We start from the raw sequence: 22,686 nt of genomic DNA, 5'->3' as shown, positions 1-22,686 counted from the left end.
GAGTGTGTGTGTGAGTGTGAGGGAGTGTATGAGTATGAGAGTGTGTGTGTGAGTGTGAGGGGGTGTATGAGTTTGAGACTGTATGTGTGAGTGTGAGGGAGTGTATGAGTATGAGAGTGTGTGTGTGAGTGTGAGGGGGTGTATGAGTTTGAGACTGTATGTGTGAGTGTGAGGGAGTGTATGAGTATGAGAGTGTGTGTGAGTGTGAGGGGGTGTATGAGTATGAGAGTGTGTGTGAGTGTGAGGGGGTGTATGATTATGAGAGTGTGTGTGTGAGTGTGAGGGAGTGTATGAGTATGAGAGTGTGTGTGTGAGTGTGAGGGGGTGTATGAGTTTGAGACTGTATGTGTGAGTGTGAGGGGGTGTATGCGTTTGAGTGGGTGTGAGTGTGAGGGAGTGTATGAGTATGAAACTATGTGTGTGTGAGTTTGAGTGGGTTTATGAGTATGAGAGTGTGTGCGTGAGTGTGAGGGAGTGTATGAGTATGAGAGTGTGTGTGAGTGTGAGGGGGGGATGAGTATGAGAGTGTGTGTGTGAGTGTGAGGGAGTGTATGAGATTGAAAGTGTGTGTGAGGGTGAGGGGGTGTATGAGTATGAGAGTGTGTGTGAGTGTGAGGGAGTGTATGAGTTTGAGAGTGTGTGTCAGTGTGAGGGAGTGTATGAGTATGAGAGTGTGTGTGTGAGTGTGAGGGAGTGTATGAGTATGAGAGTGTGTGTGTGAGTGTGACGGAGTGTATGAGTATGAGAGTGTGTGTGTGAGTGTGAGGGGGTGTATGAGTATGAGAGTGTGTGTGTGAGTGTGAGGGGGTGTATGAGTATGAGAGTGTGTGTGTGAGTGTGAGGGGGTGTATGAGTATGAGTGTGTGTGTGAGTGTTAGGGGGTGTATGAGTATGAGAGTGTGTGTCTGAGTATGAGGGAGTGTATGAGTATGAGAGTGTGTGTGAGTGTGAGGGGGTGTATGAGTATGAGAGTGTGTGTGTGAGTGTGACGAAGTGTATGAGTATGAGAATGTGTGTGTCAGTGTGAGGGAGTGTATGAGTATGAGAGTGTGTGTGTGAGTGTGAGGGAGTGTATGAGTATGAGAGTGTGTGTGTGAGGGTGAGGGGGTGTATGAGTATGAGAGTGTGTGTGTGAGTGTGAGGGGGTGTATGAGTATGAGAGTGTGTGTGTGAGTGTAAGGGGGTGTATGAGTTTGAGAGTGTGTGTGTGAGTGTGAGGGGGTGTTTGAGTATGAGAGTGTGTGTGAGTGTGAGGGGGTGTATGAGTATGAGAGTGTGTGTGTGAGTGTGAGGGGGTGTATGAGTATGAGAGTGTGTGTGTGAGTGTGAGGGAGTGTATGAGTATGAGAGTGTGTGTGAGTGTGAGGGGGTGTATGAGTATGAGAGTGTGTGTGTGAGTATGAGGGATTGTATGAGTATGAGAATGTGTGTGTCAGTGTGAGGGGGTGTATGAGTATGAGAGTGTGTGTGTGAGTGTGAGGGAGTTTATGAGTATGAGAGTGTGTATGTGAGTGTGACGGAGTGTATGAGTATGAGAGTGTGTGTCTGAGTGTGAGGGAGTGTATGAGTATGAGAGTGTGTGTGAGTGTGAGGGGGTGTATGAGTATGAGAGTGTGTCTGTGAGTGTGAGGGGGTGTATGAGTATGAGAGTGTGTGTGTGAGTGTGAGGGAGTGTATGAGTATGAGAGTGTGTGTGTGAGTGTGAGGGGGTGTATGAGTATGAGAGTGTGTGCGTGAGTGTGAGGGAGTGTATGAGTATGAGAGTGTGTGTGTGAGTGTGAGGGAGTGTATGAGTATGAGAGTGTGTGTGTGAGTGTGTGGGGGTGTATGAGTATGAGAGTGTGTGTGTGAGTGTGAGGGGGTGTATGAGTATGAGAGTGTGTGTGTGAGTGTGAGGGCGTGTATGAGTATGAGAGTGTGTGTGTGAGTGTGAGGGGGTGTATGAGTATGAGAGTGTGTGTGTGAGTGTGAGGGAGTGTATGAGTATGAAGGTGTGTGTGTGAGTGTGAGGGAGTGTATGAGTTTGAGACTGTGTGTGTGAGTGTGAGGGAGTGTATGAGTATGAGAGTGTGTGTGAGTGTGAGGGGGTGTATGAGTATGAGAGTGTGTGTGTGAGTGTGAGGGATGTATGAGTATGAGAGTGTGTGTGTGAGTGTGAGGGGGTGTATGAGTATGAGAGTGTGTGTGTGAGTGTGAGGCGGTGTATGAGTATGAGAGTGTCTGTGTGAGTGTGAGGAAGTGTATGAGTATGAGAGTGTGTGTGTGAGTGTGAGGGAGTGTATGAGTATGAGAGTGTGTGTGTGAGTGTGAGGGGGTGTATGAGTATGAGAGTGTGTGTGAGTGTGAGGGAGTGTATGAGTATGAGAGTGTGTGTGTGAGTGTGAGGGAGTGTATGAGTATGAGAGTGTGTGTGTGAGTGTGAGGGAGTGTATGAGTATGAGAGTGTGTGTGTGAGTGTGACGGAGTGTATGAGAATGAGAGTGTGTGTGTGAGCGTGAGGGGGTGTATGAGTTTGAAAATGTGTGTGTGAGTGTGAGGGGGTGTATGAGTATGAGTGTGAGTGTGAGTGTGAGGGCGTGTATGAGTATGAGAGTGTGTGTCTGAGTATGAGGGAGTGTATGAGTATGAGAGTGTGTGTGAGTGTGAGGGGGTGTATGAGTATGAGAGTGTGTGTGTGAGTGTGACGAAGTGTATGAGTATGAGAATGTGTGTGTCAGTGTGAGGGAGTGTTTGAGTATGAGAGTGTGTGTGTGAGTGTGAGGGTGTGTATGAGTATGAGAGTGTGTGTGTGAGTGTGACGAAGTGTATGAGTATGAGAATGTGTGTGTCAGTGTGAGGGAGTGTATGAGTATGAGAGTGTGTGTGTGAGTGTGAGGGAGTGTATGAGTATGAGAATGTGTGTGTCAGTGTGAGGGAGTTTATGAGTATGAGAGTGTGTGTGTGAGTGTGACGGAGTGTATGAGTATGAGAGTGTGTGTGTGAGTGTGAGGGAGTGTTTGAGTATGAGAGTGTGTGTGTGAGTGTGAGGGAGTGTATGAGTATGAGAATGTGTGTGTCAGTGTGAGGGAGTTTATGAGTATGAGAGTGTGTGTGTGAGTGTGACGGAGTGTATGAGTATGAGAGTGTGTGTCTGAGTGTGAGGGAGTGTATGAGTATGAGAGTGTGTGTGAGTGTGAGGGGGTGTATGAGTATGAGAGTGTGTGTGTGAGTGTGAGGGGGTGTATGAGTATGAGAGTGTGTGTGTGAGTGTGAGGGAGAGTATGAGTATGAGAGTGTGTGTGTGAGTGTGAGGGGGTGTATGAGTATGAGAGTGTGTGTGTGAGTGTGAGGGAGTGTATGAGTATGAGATTGTGTGTGTGAGTGTGAGGGAGTGTATGAGTATGAGATTGTGTGTGTGAGTGTGTGGGGGTGTATGAGTATGAGAGTGTGTGTGTGAGTGTGAGGGGGTGTATGAGTATGAGAGTGTGTGTGTGAGTGTGAGGGGGTGTATGTGTATGAGAGTGTGTGTGTGAGTGTGTGGGGGTGTATGAGTATGAGAGTGTGTGTGTGAGTGTGAGGGAGTGTATGAGTATGAAGGTGTGTGTGTGAGTGTGAGGGAGTGTATGAGTATAAGAGTGTGTGTGAGTGTGAGGGAGTGTATGAGTATGAGAGTGTGTGTGTGAGTGTGAGGGGGTGTATGAGTATGAGAGTGTGTGTGTGAGTGTGAGGCGGTGTATGAGTATGAGAGTGTCTGTGTGAGTGTGAGGGAGTGTATGAGTATGAGAGTGTGTGTGTGAGTGTGAGGGGGTGTATGAGTATGAGAGTGTGTGTGTGAGTGGGGGAGTGTATGAGTATGAGAGTGTGTGTGTGAGTGTGAGGGGGTGTATGAGTATGAGAGTGTGTGTGTGAGTGTGAGGGGGTGTATGAGTTTGAGACTGTGTGTGTGAGTGTGAGGGGGTGTAAGCGTTTGAATTTTATGTGAGTGTGAGGGAGTGTATGAGTATGAGACTGTGTGTGTGTGAGTTTGAGTGGGTTTATGACTATGAGAGTGTGTGAGTGAGTGTGAGGGAGTGTATGAGTATGAGAGTGTGGGTGTGAGAATGAGAGAGTGTATGAGTATGAGAGTGTGTGTGTGAGTGTGAGGGAGTGTATGAGTATGAGAGTGTGTGTGAGAGTGTGAGGGGGTGTATGAATATGAGAGTGTGTGTGTGAGTGTGAGGGAGTGTATGAGTATGAGAGTGTGTGTGAGTGTGAGGGGGTGTATGAGTATGAGAGTGTGTGTGAGTGTGAGGGGGTGTATGAGTATGAGAGTGTGTGTGTGAGTGTGAGGGGGTGTATGATTATGAGAGTGTGTGTGTGAGTGTGAGGGGGTGTATGATTATGAGAGTGTGTGTGTGAGTGTGAGGGGGTGTATGAGTATGAGAGTGTGTGTGTGAGTGTGAGGGGGTGTATGAGTATGAGAGTGTGTGTGTGAGTGTGAGGGGGTGTATGAGTTTGAGACTGTGTGTGTGAGTGTGAGGGGGTGTATGCGTTTGAGTGTGTGTGAGTGTGAGGGAGTGTATGAGTATGAGACTATGTGTGTGTGAGTTTGAGTGGGTTTATGAGTATGAGAGTGTGTGCGTGAGTGTGAGGGAGTGTATGAGTATGAGACTGTGTGTGAGTGTGAGGGGGGGATGAGTATGAGAGTGTGTGTGTGAGTGTGAGGGAGTGTATGAGATTGAAAGTGTGTGTGAGTGTGAGGGGGTGTATGAGTATGAGAGTGTGTGTGAGTGTGAGGGAGTGTATGAGTATGAGAGTGTGTGTGTGAGTGTGAGGGAGTGTATGAGTATGAGAGTGTGTGTGTGAGTGTGAGGGAGTGTATGAGTATGAGAGTGTGTGTGTGAGTGTGAGGGAGTGTATGAGTTTGAGAGTGTGTGTCAGTGTGAGGGAGTGTATGAGTATGAGAGTGTGTGTGTGAGTGTGAGGGAGTGTATGAGTATGAGAGTGTGTGTGTGAGTGTGACGGAGTGTATGAGTATGAGAGTGTGTGTGTGATTGTGAGGGGGTGTATGAGTATGAGAGTGTGTGTGTGAGTGTGAGGGGGTGGATGAGTATGAGAGTGTGTGTGTGAGTGTGAGGGGGTGTATGAGTATGAGTGTGTGTGTGAGTGTGAGGGGGTGTATGAGTATGAGAGTGTGTGTCTGAGTATGAGGGAGTGTATGAGTATGAGAGTGTGTGTGAGTGTGAGGGGGTGTATGAGTATGAGAGTGTGTGTGTGAGTGTGAGGGAGTGTATGAGTATGAGAGTGTGTGTGTGAGTGTGAGGGAGTGTATGAGTATGAGAGTGTGTGTGTGAGTGTAAGGGGGTGTATGAGTTTGAGAGTGTGTGTGTGTGTGAGGGGGTGTATGAGTATGAGAGTGTGTGTGTGAGTGTGAGGGGGTGTATGAGTATGAGAGTGTGTGTGTGAGTGTGAGGGGGTGTATGAGTATGAGAGTGTGTGTGTGAGTGTGAGGGAGTGTATGAGTATGAGAGTGTGTGTGTGAGTATGAGGGAGTGTATGAGTATGAGAGTGTGTGTGAGTGTGAGGGGGTGTATGAGTATGAGAGTGTGTGTGTGAGTGTGAGGGGGTGTATGAGTATGAGAGGGTGTGTGTGAGTGTGAGGGGGTGTATGAGTATGAGAGTGTGTGTGTGAGTATGAGGGAGTGTATGAGTATGAGAGTGTGTGTGTGAGTGTGAGGGGGTGTATGAGTATGAGAGTGTGTGTGTGAGTGTGAGGGATTGTATGAGTATGAGAATGTGTGTGTCAGTGTGAGGGAGTTTATGAGTATGAGAGTGTGTATGTGAGTGTGACTGAGTGTATGAGTATGAGAGTGTGTGTCTGAGTGTGAGGGAGTGTATGAGTATGAGAGTGTGTGTGAGTGTGAGGGGGTGTATGAGTATGAGAGTGTGTGTGTGAGTGTGAGGGGGTGTATGAGTATGAGAGTGTGTGTGTGAGTGTGAGGGGGTGTATGAGTATGAGAGTGTGTGTGTGAGTGTGAGGGGGTGTATGAGTTTGAGACTGTGTGTGTGAGTGTGAGGGGGTGTATGCGTTTGAGTGTGTGTGAGTGTGAGGGAGTGTATGAGTATGAGACTATGTGTGTGTGAGTTTGAGTGGGTTTATGAGTATGAGAGTGTGTGCGTGAGTGTGAGGGAGTGTATGAGTATGAGACTGTGTGTGAGTGTGAGGGGGGGATGAGTATGAGAGTGTGTGTGTGAGTGTGAGGGAGTGTATGAGATTGAAAGTGTGTGTGAGTGTGAGGGGGTGTATGAGTATGAGAGTGTGTGTGAGTGTGAGGGAGTGTATGAGTATGAGAGTGTGTGTGTGAGTGTGAGGGAGTGTATGAGTATGAGAGTGTGTGTGTGAGTGTGAGGGAGTGTATGAGTATGAGAGTGTGTGTGTGAGTGTGAGGGAGTGTATGAGTTTGAGAGTGTGTGTCAGTGTGAGGGAGTGTATGAGTATGAGAGTGTGTGTGTGAGTGTGAGGGAGTGTATGAGTATGAGAGTGTGTGTGTGAGTGTGACGGAGTGTATGAGTATGAGAGTGTGTGTGTGATTGTGAGGGGGTGTATGAGTATGAGAGTGTGTGTGTGAGTGTGAGGGGGTGGATGAGTATGAGAGTGTGTGTGTGAGTGTGAGGGGGTGTATGAGTATGAGTGTGTGTGTGAGTGTGAGGGGGTGTATGAGTATGAGAGTGTGTGTCTGAGTATGAGGGAGTGTATGAGTATGAGAGTGTGTGTGAGTGTGAGGGGGTGTATGAGTATGAGAGTGTGTGTGTGAGTGTGAGGGAGTGTATGAGTATGAGAGTGTGTGTGTGAGTGTGAGGGAGTGTATGAGTATGAGAGTGTGTGTGTGAGTGTAAGGGGGTGTATGAGTTTGAGAGTGTGTGTGTGTGTGAGGGGGTGTATGAGTATGAGAGTGTGTGTGTGAGTGTGAGGGGGTGTATGAGTATGAGAGTGTGTGTGTGAGTGTGAGGGGGTGTATGAGTATGAGAGTGTGTGTGTGAGTGTGAGGGAGTGTATGAGTATGAGAGTGTGTGTGTGAGTATGAGGGAGTGTATGAGTATGAGAGTGTGTGTGAGTGTGAGGGGGTGTATGAGTATGAGAGTGTGTGTGTGAGTGTGAGGGGGTGTATGAGTATGAGAGGGTGTGTGTGAGTGTGAGGGGGTGTATGAGTATGAGAGTGTGTGTGTGAGTATGAGGGAGTGTATGAGTATGAGAGTGTGTGTGTGAGTGTGAGGGGGTGTATGAGTATGAGAGTGTGTGTGTGAGTGTGAGGGATTGTATGAGTATGAGAATGTGTGTGTCAGTGTGAGGGAGTTTATGAGTATGAGAGTGTGTATGTGAGTGTGACTGAGTGTATGAGTATGAGAGTGTGTGTCTGAGTGTGAGGGAGTGTATGAGTATGAGAGTGTGTGTGAGTGTGAGGGGGTGTATGAGTATGAGAGTGTGTCTGTGAGTGTGAGGGGGTGTATGAGTATGAAAGTGTGTGTGTGAGTGTGAGGGAGTGTATGAGTATGAGAGTGTGTGTGTGAGTGTGAGGGGGTGTATGAGTATGAGAGTGTGTGCGTGAGTGTGAGGGAGTGTATGAGTATGAGAGTGTGTGTGTGAGTGTGAGGGAGTGTATGAGTATGAGAGTGTGTGTGTGAGTGTGTGGGGGTGTATGAGTATGAGAGTGTGTGTGTGAGTGTGAGGGGGTGTATGAGTATGTGAGTGTGTGTGTGAGTGTGAGGGGGTGTATGAGTATGAGAGTGTGTGTGTGAGTGTGAGGGGGTGCATGAGTATGAGAGTGTGTGTGTGAGTGTGAGGGAGTGTATGAGTATGAAGGTGTGTGTGTGAGTGTGAGGGAGTGTATGAGTATAAGAGTGTGTGTGAGTGTGAGGGAGTGTATGAGTATGAGAGTGTGTGTGTGAGTGTGAGGGGGTGTATGAGTATGAGAGTGTGTGTGTGAGTGTGAGGCGGTGTATGAGTATGAGAGTGTCTGTGTGAGTGTGAGGGAGTGTATGAGTATGAGAGTGTGTGTGTGAGTGTGAGGGAGTGTATGAGTATGAGAGTGTGTGTGTGAGTGTGTGGGGGTGTATGAGTATGAGAGTGTGTGTGTGAGTGTGGGAGTGTATGAGTATGAGAGTGTGTGTGCGAGTGTGAGGGGGTGTATGAGTATGAGAGTGTGTGTGTGAGTGTGAGGGGGTGTATGAGTTTGAGACTGTGTGTGTGAGTGTGAGGGGGTGTAAGCGTTTGAGTGTGTGTGAGTGTGAGGGAGTGTATGAGTATGAGACTGTGTGTGTATGAGTTTGAGTGGGTTTATGACTATGAGAGTGTGTGCGTGATTGTGAGGGAGTGTATGAGTATGAGAGTGTGTGTGAGTGTGAGGGGGTGTATGAGTATGAGAGTGTGTGTGATTGTGAGGGGGTGTATGAGTATGAGAGTGTGTGTGAGTGTGAGGGGGTGTATGAGTATGAGAGTGTGTGTGTGAGAATGAGAGAGTGTATGAGTATGAGAGTGTGTGTGTGAGTGTGAGGGAGTGTATGAGTATGAGAGTGTGTGTGAGAGTGTGAGGGGGTGTATGAATATGAGAGTGTGTGTGTGAGTGTGAGGGAGTGTATGAGTATGAGAGTGTGTGTGAGTGTGAGGGGGTGTATGAGTATGAGAGTGTGTGTGAATGTGAGGGGGTGTATGAGTATGAGAGTGTGTGTGTGAGTGTGAGGGGGTGTATGAGTATGAGAGTGTGTGTGTGAGTGTGAGGGGGTGTATGAGTATGAGAGTGTGTGTGTGAGTGTGAGGGGGTGTATGAGTTTGAGACTGTGTGTGTGAGTGTGAGGGGGTGTATGCGTTTGAGTGTGTGTGAGTGTGAGGGAGTGTATGAGAATGAGACTATGTGTGTGTGAGTTTGAGTGGGTTTATGAGTATGAGAGTGTGTGCATGAGTGTGAGGGAGTGTATGAGTATGAGAGTGTGTGTGAGTGTGAGGGGGGGATGAGTATGAGAGTGTGTGTGTGAGTGTGAGGGAGTGTATGAGTATGAGAGTGTGTGTGTGAGTGTGAGGGGGTGTGTGAGTTTGAGTTTGTGTGTGAGTGTGAGGGGGTGTATGAGTATGAGAGTGTGTACTTATGTGTGAGGAAGTGTCTGAGTTTGAGAGTTTGTGTGTGAGTGTGAGGGAGTGTGTGAGAATGTGAGTGTGAGGGAATGTGTGAGTATGAGGGAATGTCTGAGTATTAGCTTGCGTGTGTGAGTGTGAGGGAGTGTCTGAGAATGCGAGTGTGTGTGTGAGATTGAGAGAGTGTATGAGTATGAGAGTGTGTGTGTGAGTGTGAGGGAGTGTATGAGTATGAGAGTGTGTGTGAGTGTGAAGGGGTGTATGAGTATGAGAGTGTGTGTGTGAGTGTGAGAGGGTGTATGAGTATGAGAGTGTGTGTGTGAGCGTGAGGGGGTGTATGAGTATGAGAGTGTGTGTGTGAGTGTGAGGGGGTGTACGAGTTTGAGACTGTGTGTGTGAGTGTGAGGGGGTGTATGAGTATGAGAGTGTGTGTGAGAGTGTGAGGGGGTGTATGAGTATGAGAGTGTGTGTGTGTGTGAGGGGGTGTATGAGTATGAGAGTGTGTGTGTGAGCGTGAGGGGGTGTATGAGTATGAGAGTGTGTGTGTGAGTGTGAGGGGGTGTATGAGTTTGAGACTGTGTGTGTGATTGTGAGGGGGTGTATGCGTTTGAGTGTGTGTGAGTGTGAGGGAGTGTATGAGTATGAGAGTGTGTGCGTGAGTGTGAGGGAGTGTATGAGATTGAAAGTGTGTGTGAGTGTGAGGGGGTGTGTGAGTTTGAGAGTGTGTGTGAGTGTGAGGGGGTGTGTTAGTGTGAGGGGGTGTATGAGTATGAGAGTGTGTACTTGTGTGTGAGGGAGTGTATGAGTTTGAGAGTGTGTGTGTGAGTGTGAGCGAGTGTGTGAGTATGTGAGTGTGAGGGAGTGTGTGAGTATGTGAGTGTGAGGGAGTGTGTGAGGATGAGGGAATGTCTGAGTATTAGCTTGCGTGTGTGAGTATGAGGGGGTGTATGAGTATGAGAGTGTGTGTGTGATTGTGAGAGAGTGTATGAGGACGAGAATATGTGTGTGAGTGTGAGGGCGTGTCTGAGTATTAGCGTGTGTGTCTGAGTACAAGGGAGTGTATGAGGACGAGAGTATGTGTGTGAGTGTGAGGGGGTGTATGAGTATGAGAGTGTGTGTGTGAGTGTGAGGGGGTGTATGAGTATGAGAGTGTGTGTGTGAGTGTGAGTTGGTGTATGAGTATGAGAGTGTGTGTGAGTGTGAGGGGGTGTATGAGTATGAGAGTGTGTGTGAGTGTGAGGGAGTGTATGAGTATGAGAGTGTGTGTGTGAGTGTGAGGGAGTGCATGAGTATGTGAGTGTGAGGGGGTGTGTGAGTTTGAGAGTGTGTGTGAGTGTGAGGGGGTGTGTGAGTGTGAGGGGGTGTATGAGTATGAGAGTGTGTACTTGTGTGTGAGGGAGTATCTGAGTTTGAGAGAGTGTGTGTGAGTGTGAGGGAGTGTGTGAGTATGTGAGTGTGAGGGAGTGTGTGAGTATGTGAGTGTGAGGGAGTGTGTGATGATGAGGGAATGTCTGAGAATGAGAGTGTGTGTGTGAGTGTGAGGGAGTGTCTGAGGATAAGAATATGTGTGTGAGTGTGAGGGTGTGTATGAGTATGAGAGTGTGTGTGTGAGTGTGAGGGGGTGTATGAGTATGAGAGTGTGTGTGTGAGTGTGAGGGAGTGTATGAGTATGAGAGTGTGTGTGTGAGTGTGAGGGAGTGTATGAGTATGAGATTGTGTGTGTGAGTGTGAGGGAGTGTATGAGTATGAGAGTGTGTGTGTGAGTGTGTGGGGGTGCATGAGTATGAGAGTGTGTGTGTGAGTGTGAGGGGGTGTATGAGTATGAGAGTGTGTGTGTGAGTGTGTGGGGGTGTATGAGTATGAGAGTGTGTGTGTGAGTGTGAGGGAGTGTATGAGTATGAGAGTGTGTGTGTGAGTGTGAGGGGGTGTATGAGTATGAGAGTGTGTGTGTGAGTGTGAGGCGGTGTATGAGTATGAGAGTGTCTGTGTGAGTGTGAGGGAGTGTATGAGTATGAGAGTGTGTGTGTGAGTGTGAGGGAGTGTATGAGTATGAGAGTGTGTGTGTGAGTGTGAGGGGGTGTATGAGTATGAGAGTGTGTGTGTGAGTGGGGGAGTGTATGAGTATGAGAGTGTGTGTGTGAGTGTGAGGGGGTGTATGAGTATGAGAGTGTGTGTGTGAGTGTGAGGGGGTGTATGAGTTTGAGACTGTGTGTGTGAGTGTGAGGGGGTGTAAGCGTTTGAGTGTGTGTGAGTGTGAGGGAGTGTATGAGTATGAGAGTGTGTGTGAGTGTGAGGGGGTGTATGAGTATGAGAGTGTGTGTGAGTGTGAGGGGGTGTATGACTATGAGAGTGTGTGTGTGAGTGTGAGGGGGTGTATGAATATGAGAGTGTGTGTGTGAGTGTGAGGGAGTGTATGAGTATGAGAGTGTGTGTGAGTGTGAGGGGGTGTATGAGTATGAGAGTGTGTGTGTGTGTGAGTTTGAGTGGGTTTATGAGTATGAGAGTGTGTGCGTGAGTGTGAGGGAGTGTATGAGTATGAGAGTGTGTGTGTGAGAATGAGAGAGTGTATGAGTATGAGAGTGTGTGTGTGAGTGTGAGGGAGTGTATGAGTATGAGACTATGTGTGTGTGAGTTTGAGTGGGTTTATGAGTATGAGAGTGTGTGCGTGAGTGTGAGGGAGTGTATGAGTATGAGAGTGTGTGTGTGAGAATGAGAGAGTGTATGAGTATGAGAGTGTGTGTGTGAGTGTGAGGGAGTGTATGAGTATGAGAGTGTGTGTGAGAGTGTGAGGGGGTGTATGAATATGAGAGTGTGTGTGTGAGTGTGAGGGAGTGTATGAGTATGAGAGTGTGTGTGAGTGTGAGGGGGTGTATGAGTATGAGAGTGTGTGTGAGTGTGAGGGGTGTATGGGTATGAGAGTGTGTGTGTGAGTGTGAGGGGGTGTATGATTATGAGAGTGTGTGTGTGAGTGTGAGGGGGTGTATGAGTATGAGAGTGTGTGTGTGAGTGTGAGGGGGTGTATGAGTTTGAGACTGTGTGTGTGAGTGTGAGGGGGTGTATGCGTTTGAGTGTGTGTGAGTGTGAGGGAGTGTATGAGTATGAGACTATGTGTGTGTGAGTTTGAGTGGGTTTATGAGTATGAGAGTGTGTGCGTGAGTGTGAGGGAGTGTATGAGTATGAGACTGTGTGTGAGTGTGAGGGGGGGATGAGTATGAGAGTGTGTGTGAGTGTGAGGGAGTGTATGAGTATGAGAGTGTGTGTGTGAGTGTGAGGGGGTGTATGAGATTGAAAGTGTGTGTGAGTGTGAGGGGGTGTATGAGTATGAGAGTGTGTGTGAGTGTGAGGGAGTGTATGAGTATGAGAGTGTGTGTGTGAGTGTGAGGGAGTGTATGAGATTGAAAGTGTGTGTGAGTGTGAGGGGGTGTATGAGTATGAGAGTGTGTGTGTGTGTGAGGGGGTGTATGAGTATGAGAGTGTGTGTGTGAGCGTGAGGGGGTGTATGAGTATGAGAGTGTGTGTGTGAGTGTGAGGGGGTGTATGAGTTTGAGACTGTGTGTGTGATTGTGAGGGGGTGTATGCGTTTGAGTGTGTGTGAGTGTGAGGGAGTGTATGAGTATGAGAGTGTGTGCGTGAGTGTGAAGGAGTGTATGAGATTGAAAGTGTGTGTGAGTGTGAGGGGGTGTGTGAGTTTGAGAGTGTGTGTGAGTGTGAGGGGGTGTGTTAGTGTGAGGGGGTGTATGAGTATGAGAGTGTGTACTTGTGTGTGAGGGAGTGTATGAGTTTGAGAGTGTGTGTGTGAGTGTGAGCGAGTGTGTGAGTATGTGAGTGTGAGGGAGTGTGTGAGTATGTGAGTGTGAGGGAGTGTGTGAGGATGAGGGAATGTCTGAGTATTAGCTTGCGTGTGTGAGTATGAGGGGGTGTATGAGTATGAGAGTGTGTGTGTGATTGTGAGAGAGTGTATGAGGACGAGAATATGTGTGTGAGTGTGAGGGCGTGTCTGAGTATTAGCGTGTGTGTCTGAGTACAAGGGAGTGTATGAGGACGAGAGTATGTGTGTGAGTGTGAGGGGGTGTATGAGTATGAGAGTGTGTGTGTGAGTGTGAGGGGGTGTATGAGTATGAGAGTGTGTGTGTGAGTGTGAGTTGGTGTATGAGTATGAGAGTGTGTGTGAGTGTGAGGGGGTGTATGAGTATGAGAGTGTGTGTGAGTGTGAGGGAGTGTATGAGTATGAGAGTGTGTGTGTGAGTGTGAGGGAGTGCATGAGTATGTGAGTGTGAGGGGGTGTGTGAGTTTGAGAGTGTGTGTGAGTGTGAGGGGGTGTGTGAGTGTGAGGGGGTGTATGAGTATGAGAGTGTGTACTTGTGTGTGAGGGAGTATCTGAGTTTGAGAGAGTGTGTGTGAGTGTGAGGGAGTGTGTGAGTATGTGAGTGTGAGGGAGTGTGTGAGTATGTGAGTGTGAGGGAGTGTGTGATGATGAGGGAATGTCTGAGAATGAGAGTGTGTGTGTGAGTGTGAGGGAGTGTCTGAGGATAAGAATATGTGTGTGAGTGTGAGGGTGTGTATGAGTATGAGAGTGTGTGTGTGAGTGTGAGGGGGTGTATGAGTATGAGAGTGTGTGTGTGAGTGTGAGGGAGTGTATGAGTATGAGAGTGTGTGTGTGAGTGTGAGGGAGTGTATGAGTATGAGATTGTGTGTGTGAGTGTGAGGGAGTGTATGAGTATGAGAGTGTGTGTGTGAGTGTGTGGGGGTGTATGAGTATGAGAGTGTGTGTGTGAGTGTGAGGGGGTGTATGAGTATGAGAGTGTGTGTGTGAGTGTGTGGGGGTGTATGAGTATGAGAGTGTGTGTGTGAGTGTGAGGGGGTGTATGAGTATGAGAGTGTGTGTGTGAGTGTGAGGGGGTGTATGAGTATGAGAGTGTGTGTGTGAGTGTGTGAGGGTGTATGAGTATGAGAGTGTGTGTGTGAGTGTGAGGGAGTGTATGAGTATGAGAGTGTGTGTGTGAGTGTGAGGGGGTGTATGAGTATGAGAGTGTGTGTGTGAGTGTGAGGCGGTGTATGAGTATGAGAGTGTCTGTGTGAGTGTGAGGGAGTGTATGAGTATGAGAGTGTGTGTGTGAGTGTGAGGGAGTGTATGAGTATGAGAGTGTGTGTGTGAGTGTGAGGGGGTGTATGAGTATGAGAGTGTGTGTGTGAGTGGGGGAGTGTATGAGTATGAGAGTGTGTGTGTGAGTGTGAGGGGGTGTATGAGTATGAGAGTGTGTGTGTGAGTGTGAGGGGGTGTATGAGTTTGAGACTGTGTGTGTGAGTGTGAGGGGGTGTAAGCGTTTGAGTGTGTGTGAGTGTGAGGGAGTGTATGAGTATGAGAGTGTGTGTGAGTGTGAGGGGGTGTATGAGTATGAGAGTGTGTGTGAGTGTGAGGGGGTGTATGAGTATGAGAGTGTGTGTGTGAGTGTGAGGGGGTGTAGGATTATGAGAGTGTGTGTGTGAGTGTGAGGGGGTGTATTAGTATGAGAGTGTGTGTGTGAGTGTGAGGGGGTGTATGAGTATGAGAGTGTGTGTGTGAGTGTGAGGGGGTGTATGAGTTTGAGACTGTATGTGTGAGTGTGAGGGGGTGTATGCGTTTGAGTGTGTGTGAGTGTGAGGGAGTGTATGAGTATGAGAGTGTGTGTGTGAGAATGAGAGAGTGTATGAGTATGAGAGTGTGTGTGTGAGTGTGAGGGAGTGTATGAGTATGAGAGTGTGTGTGAGAGTGTGAGGGGGTGTATGAATATGAGAGTGTGTGTGTGAGTGTGAGGGAGTGTATGAGTATGAGAGTGTGTGTGAGTGTGAGGGGGTGTATGAGTATGAGAGTGTGTGTGAGTGTGAGGGGGTGTATGGGTATGAGAGTGTGTGTGTGAGTGTGAGGGTGTGTATGATTATGAGAGTGTGTGTGTGAGTGTGAGGGGGTGTATGAGTATGAGAGTGTGTGTGTGAGTGTGAGGGGGTGTATGAGTATGAGAGTGTGTGTGTGAGTGTGAGGGGGTGTATGAGTTTGAGACTGTGTGTGTGAGTGTGAGGGGGTGTATGCGTTTGAGTGTGTGTGAGTGTGAGGGAGTGTATGAGTATGAGACTATGTGTGTGTGAGTTTGAGTGGGTTTATGAGTATGAGAGTGTGTGCGTGAGTGTGAGGGAGTGTATGAGTATGAGACTGTGTGTGAGTGTGAGGGGGGATGAGGATGAGAGTGTGTGTGAGTGTGAGGGAGTGTATGAGTATGAGAGTGTGTGTGTGAGTGTGAGGGGGTGTATGAGATTGAAAGTGTGTGTGAGTGTGAGGGGGTGTATGAGTATGAGAGTGTGTGTGAGTGTGAGGGAGTGTATGAGTATGAGAGTGTGTGTGTGAGTGTGAGGGAGTGTATGAGATTGAAAGTGTGTGTGAGTGTGAGGGGGTGTATGAGTATGAGAGTGTGTGTGAGTGTGAGGGAGTGTATGAGTATGAGAGTGTGTGTGTGAGTGTGAGGGAGTGTATGAGTATGAGAGTGTGTGTGTGAGTGTGAGGGGGTGTATGAGTATGAGAGTGTGTGTGTGAGTGTGAGGGGGTGTATGAGTATGAGAGTGTGTGTGAGTGTAAGGGGGTGTATGAGTATGAGAGTGTGTGTGTGAGTGTGAGGGGGTGTATGAGTATGAGAGTGTGTGTGTGAGTGTGAGGGGGTGTATGAGTATGAGAGTGTGTGTGTGAGTGTGAGGGAGTGTATGAGTATGAGAGTGTGTGTGAGTGTAAGGGGGTGTATGAGTATGAGAGTGTGTGTGTGAGTGTGAGGGAGTGTATGAGTATGAGAGTGTGTGTGTGAGTGTGAGGGAGTGTATGAGTATGAGAGTGTGTGTGTGAGTGTGAGGGGGTGTATGAGTATGAGAGTGTGTGTGTGAGTGTGAGGGGGTGTATGAGTATGAGAGTGTGTGTGAGTGTAAGGGGGTGTATGAGTATGAGAGTGTGTGTGTGAGTGTGAGGGAGTGTATGAGTATGAGAGTGTGTGTGTGAGTGTGAGGGGGTGTATGAGTATGAGAGTGTGTGTGTGAGTGTGAGGGAGTGTATGAGTATGAGAGTGTGTGTGAGTGTGAGGGGGTGTATGAGTATGAGAGTGTGTGTGTGAGTGTGAGGGATTGTATGAGTATGAGAATGTGTGTGTCAGTGTGAGGGAGTTTATGAGTATGAGAGTGTGTATGTGAGTGTGACGGAGTGTATGAGTATGAGAGTGTGTGTCTGAGTGTGAGGGAGTGTATGAGTATGAGAGTGTGTGTGAGTGTGAGGGGGTGTATGAGTATGAGAGTGTGTCTGTGAGTGTGCGGGGGTGTATGAGTATGAGAGTGTGTGTGTGAGTGTGAGGGAGTGTATGAGTATGAGAGTGTGTGTGTGAGTGTGAGGGAGTGTATGAGTATGAGAGTGTGTGTGTGAGTGTGAGGGGGTGTATGAGTATGAGAGTGTGTGTGTGAGTGTGGGAGTGTATGAGTATGAGAGTGTGTGTGTGAGTGTGAGGGGGTGTATGAGTATGAGAGTGTGTGTGTGAGTGTGACGGGGTGTATGAGTTTGAGACTGTGTGTGTGAGTGTGAGGGGGTGTAAGCGTTTGAGTGTGTGTGAGTGTGAGGGAGTGTATGAGTATGAGACTGTGTGTGTGTGAGTTTGAGTGGGTTTATGACTATGAGAGTGTGTGCGTGATTGTGAGGGAGTGTATGAGTATGAGAGTGTGTGTGAGTGTGAGGGGGTGTATGAGTATGAGAGTGTGTGTGTGAGAATGAGAGAGTGTATGAGTATGAGAGTGTGTGTGTGAGTGTGAGGGAGTGTATGAGTATGAGAGTGTGTGTGAGAGTGTGAGGGGGTGTATGAATATGAGAGTGTGTGTGTGAGTGTGAGGGGGTGTATGAGTATGAGAGTGTGTGTGTGAGTGTGAGGGGGTGTATGAGTATGAGAGTGTGTGTGTGAGTGTGAGGGGGTGTATGAGTATGAGAGTGTGTGTGTGAGTGTGAGGGGGTGTATGAGTTTGAGACTGTGTGTGTGAGTGTGAGGGGGTGTATGCGTTTGAGTGTGTGTGAGTGTGAGGGAGTGTATGAGAATGAGACTATGTGTGTGTGAGTTTGAGTGGGTTTATGAGTATGAGAGTGTGTACATGAGTGTGAGGGAGTGTATGAGTATGAGAGTGTGTGTGAGTGTGAGGGGGGGATGAGTATGAGAGTGTGTGTGTGAGTGTGAGGGAGTGTATGAGTATGAGAGTGTGTGTGAGTGTGAGGGAGTGTATGAGTATGAGAGTGTGTGTGTGAGTGTGAGGGAGTGTATGAGATTGAAAGTGTGTGTGAGTGTGAGGGGGTGTATGAGTATGAGAGTGTGTGTGTGTGTGAGGGGGTGTATGAGTATGAGAGTGTGTGTGTGAGCGTGAGGGGGTGTATGAGTATGAGAGTGTGTGTGTGAGTGTGAGGGGGTGTATGAGTTTGAGACTGTGTGTGTGATTGTGAGGGGGTGTATGCGTTTGAGTGTGTGTGAGTGTGAGGGAGTGTATGAGTATGAGAGTGTGTGCGTGAGTGTGAAGGAGTGTATGAGATTGAAAGTGTGTGTGAGTGTGAGGGGGTGTGTGAGTTTGAGAGTGTGTGTGAGTGTGAGGGGGTGTGTTAGTGTGAGGGGGTGTATGAGTATGAGAGTGTGTACTTGTGTGTGAGGGAGTGTATGAGTTTGAGAGTGTGTGTGTGAGTGTGAGCGAGTGTGTGAGTATGTGAGTGTGAGGGAGTGTGTGAGTATGTGAGTGTGAGGGAGTGTGTGAGGATGAGGGAATGTCTGAGTATTAGCTTGCGTGTGTGAGTATGAGGGGGTGTATGAGTATGAGAGTGTGTGTGTGATTGTGAGAGAGTGTATGAGGACGAGAATATGTGTGTGAGTGTGAGGGCGTGTCTGAGTATTAGCGTGTGTGTCTGAGTACAAGGGAGTGTATGAGGACGAGAGTATGTTTGTGAGTGTGAGGGGGTGTATGAGTATGAGAGTGTGTGTGTGAGTGTGAGGGGGTGTATGAGTATGAGAGTGTGTGTGTGAGTGTGAGTTGGTGTATGAGTATGAGAGTGTGTGTGAGTGTGAGGGGGTGTATGAGTATGAGAGTGTGTGTGAGTGTGAGGGAGTGTATGAGTATGAGAGTGTGTGTGTGAGTGTGAGGGAGTGCATGAGTATGTGAGTGTGAGGGTGTGTGTGAGTTTGAGAGTGTGTGTGAGTGTGAGGGGGTGTGTGAGTGTGAGGGGGTGTATGAGTATGAGAGTGTGTACTTGTGTGTGAGGGAGTATCTGAGTTTGAGAGAGTGTGTGTGAGTGTGAGGGAGTGTGTGAGTATGTGAGTGTGAGGGAGTGTGTGAGTATGTGAGTGTGAGGGAGTGTGTGATGATGAGGGAATGTCTGAGAATGAGAGTGTGTGTGTGAGTGTGAGGGAGTGTCTGAGGATAAGAATATGTGTGTGAGTGTGAGGGTGTGTATGAGTATGAGAGTGTGTGTGTGAGTGTGAGGGGGTGTATGAGTATGAGAGTGTGTGTGTGAGTGTGAGGGAGTGTATGAGTATGAGAGTGTGTGTGTGAGTGTGAGGGAGTGTATGAGTATGAGATTGTGTGTGTGAGTGTGAGGGAGTGTATGAGTATGAGAGTGTGTGTGTGAGTGTGTGGGGGTGTATGAGTATGAGAGTGTGTGTGTGAGTGTGAGGGGGTGTATGAGTATGAGAGTGTGTGTGTGAGTGTGTGGGGGTGTATGAGTATGAGAGTGTGTGTGTGAGTGTGAGGGGGTGTATGAGTATGAGAGTGTGTGTGTGAGTGTGAGGGGGTGTATGAGTATGAGAGTGTGTGTGTGAGTGTGTGAGGGTGTATGAGTATGAGAGTGTGTGTGTGAGTGTGAGGGAGTGTATGAGTATGAGAGTGTGTGTGTGAGTGTGAGGGGGTGTATGAGTATGAGAGTGTGTGTGTGAGTGTGAGGCGGTGTATGAGTATGAGAGTGTCTGTGTGAGTGTGAGGGAGTGTATGAGTATGAGAGTGTGTGTGTGAGTGTGAGGGAGTGTATGAGTATGAGAGTGTGTGTGTGAGTGTGAGGGGGTGTATGAGTATGAGAGTGTGTGTGTGAGTGGGGGAGTGTATGAGTATGAGAGTGTGTGTGTGAGTGTGAGGGGGTGTATGAGTATGAGAGTGTGTGTGTGAGTGTGAGGGGGTGTATGAGTTTGAGACTGTGTGTGTGAGTGTGAGGGGGTGTAAGCGTTTGAGTGTGTGTGAGTGTGAGGGAGTGTATGAGTATGAGAGTGTGTGTGAGTGTGAGGGGGTGTATGAGTATGAGAGTGTGTGTGAGTGTGAGGGGGTGTATGAGTATGAGAGTGTGTGTGTGAGTGTGAGGGGGTGTAGGATTATGAGAGTGTGTGTGTGAGTGTGAGGGGGTGTATTAGTATGAGAGTGTGTGTGTGAGTGTGAGGGGGTGTATGAGTATGAGAGTGTGTGTGTGAGTGTGAGGGGGTGTATGAGTTTGAGACTGTATGTGTGAGTGTGAGGGGGTGTATGCGTTTGAGTGTGTGTGAGTGTGAGGGAGTGTATGAGTATGAGAGTGTGTGTGTGAGAATGAGAGAGTGTATGAGTATGAGAGTGTGTGTGTGAGTGTGAGGGAGTGTATGAGTATGAGAGTGTGTGTGAGAGTGTGAGGGGGTGTATGAATATGAGAGTGTGTGTGTGAGTGTGAGGGAGTGTATGAGTATGAGAGTGTGTGTGAGTGTGAGGGGGTGTATGAGTATGAGAGTGTGTGTGAGTGTGAGGGGGTGTATGGGTATGAGAGTGTGTGTGTGAGTGTGAGGGGGTGTATGATTATGAGAGTGTGTGTGTGAGTGTGAGGGGGTGTATGAGTATGAGAGTGTGTGTGTGAGTGTGAGGGGGTGTATGAGTATGAGAGTGTGTGTGTGAGTGTGAGGGGGTGTATGAGTTTGAGACTGTGTGTGTGAGTGTGAGGGGGTGTATGCGTTTGAGTGTGTGTGAGTGTGAGGGAGTGTATGAGTATGAGACTATGTGTGTGTGAGTTTGAGTGGGTTTATGAGTATGAGAGTGTGTGCGTGAGTGTGAGGGAGTGTATGAGTATGAGACTGTGTGTGAGTGTGAGGGGGGATGAGGATGAGAGTGTGTGTGAGTGTGAGGGAGTGTATGAGTATGAGAGTGTGTGTGTGAGTGTGAGGGGGTGTATGAGATTGAAAGTGTGTGTGAGTGTGAGGGGGTGTATGAGTATGAGAGTGTGTGTGAGTGTGAGGGAGTGTATGAGTATGAGAGTGTGTGTGTGAGTGTGAGGGAGTGTATGAGATTGAAAGTGTGTGTGAGTGTGAGGGGGTGTATGAGTATGAGAGTGTGTGTGAGTGTGAGGGAGTGTATGAGTATGAGAGTGTGTGTGTGAGTGTGAGGGAGTGTATGAGTATGAGAGTGTGTGTGTGAGTGTGAGGGGGTGTATGAGTATGAGAGTGTGTGTGTGAGTGTGAGGGGGTGTATGAGTATGAGAGTGTGTGTGAGTGTAAGGGGGTGTATGAGTATGAGAGTGTGTGTGTGAGTGTGAGGGGGTGTATGAGTATGAGAGTGTGTGTGTGAGTGTGAGGGGGTTTATGAGTATGAGAGTGTGTGTGTGAGTGTGAGGGAGTGTATGAGTATGAGAGTGTGTGTGAGTGTAAGGGGGTGTATGAGTATGAGAGTGTGTGTGTGAGTGTGAGGGAGTGTATGAGTATGAGAGTGTGTGTGTGAGTGTGAGGGAGTGTATGAGTATGAGAGTGTGTGTGTGAGTGTGAGGGGGTGTATGAGTATGAGAGTGTGTGTGTGAGTGTGAGGGGGTGTATGAGTATGAGAGTGTGTGTGAGTGTAAGGGGGTGTATGAGTATGAGAGTGTGTGTGTGAGTGTGAGGGAGTGTATGAGTATGAGAGTGTGTGTGTGAGTGTGAGGGGGTGTATGAGTATGAGAGTGTGTGTGTGAGTGTGAGGGAGTGTATGAGTATGAGAGTGTGTGTGAGTGTGAGGGGGTGTATGAGTATGAGAGTGTGTGTGTGAGTGTGAGGGATTGTATGAGTATGAGAATGTGTGTGTCAGTGTGAGGGAGTTTATGAGTATGAGAGTGTGTATGTGAGTGTGACGGAGTGTATGAGTATGAGAGTGTGTGTCTGAGTGTGAGGGAGTGTATGAGTATGAGAGTGTGTGTGAGTGTGAGGGGGTGTATGAGTATGAGAGTGTGTCTGTGAGTGTGCGGGGGTGTATGAGTATGAGAGTGTGTGTGTGAGTGTGAGGGAGTGTATGAGTATGAGAGTGTGTGTGTGAGTGTGAGGGAGTGTATGAGTATGAGAGTGTGTGTGTGAGTGTGAGGGGGTGTATGAGTATGAGAGTGTGTGTGTGAGTGTGGGAGTGTATGAGTATGAGAGTGTGTGTGTGAGTGTGAGGGGGTGTATGAGTATGAGAGTGTGTGTGTGAGTGTGACGGGGTGTATGAGTTTGAGACTGTGTGTGTGAGTGTGAGGGGGTGTAAGCGTTTGAGTGTGTGTGAGTGTGAGGGAGTGTATGAGTATGAGACTGTGTGTGTGTGAGTTTGAGTGGGTTTATGACTATGAGAGTGTGTGCGTGATTGTGAGGGAGTGTATGAGTATGAGAGTGTGTGTGAGTGTGAGGGGGTGTATGAGTATGAGAGTGTGTGTGTGAGAATGAGAGAGTGTATGAGTATGAGAGTGTGTGTGTGAGTGTGAGGGAGTGTATGAGTATGAGAGTGTGTGTGAGAGTGTGAGGGGGTGTATGAATATGAGAGTGTGTGTGTGAGTGTGAGGGGGTGTATGAGTATGAGAGTGTGTGTGTGAGTGTGAGGGGGTGTATGAGTATGAGAGTGTGTGTGTGAGTGTGAGGGGGTGTATGAGTATGAGAGTGTGTGTGTGAGTGTGAGGGGGTGTATGAGTTTGAGACTGTGTGTGTGAGTGTGAGGGGGTGTATGCGTTTGAGTGTGTGTGAGTGTGAGGGAGTGTATGAGAATGAGACTATGTGTGTGTGAGTTTGAGTGGGTTTATGAGTATGAGAGTGTGTACATGAGTGTGAGGGAGTGTATGAGTATGAGAGTGTGTGTGAGTGTGAGGGGGGGATGAGTATGAGAGTGTGTGTGTGAGTGTGAGGGAGTGTATGAGTATGAGAGTGTGTGTGTGAGTGTGAGGGGGTGTGTGAGTTTGAGTTTGTGTGTGAGTGTGAGGGGGTGTATGAGTATGAGAGTGTGTACTTATGTGTGAGGAAGTGTCTGAGTTTGAGAGTTTGTGTGTGAGTGTGAGGGAGTGTGTGAGAATGTGAGTGTGAGGCAATGTGTGAGTATGAGGGAATGTCTGAGTATTAGCTTGCGTGTGTGAGTGTGAGGGAGTGTCTGAGAATGCGAGTGTGTGTGTGAGATTGAGAGAGTGTATGAGTATGAGAGTGTGTGTGTGAGTGTGAGGGAGTGTATGAGTATGAGAGTGTGTGTGAGTGTGAGGGGGTGTATGAGTATGAGAGTGTGTGTGTGAGTGTGAGAGGGTGTATGAGTATGAGAGTGTGTGTGTGAGCGTGAGGGGGTGTATGAGTATGAGAGTGTGTGTGTGAGTGTGAGGGGGT

Source organism: Chiloscyllium punctatum, chromosome 4 (assembly GCF_047496795.1).
Source record: "Chiloscyllium punctatum isolate Juve2018m chromosome 4, sChiPun1.3, whole genome shotgun sequence".
NCBI lineage: Eukaryota > Metazoa > Chordata > Chondrichthyes > Orectolobiformes > Hemiscylliidae > Chiloscyllium > Chiloscyllium punctatum.
The sequence above is the reverse complement of the archived record's forward strand: the minus strand, read 5'-3'. Positions refer to the sequence as shown.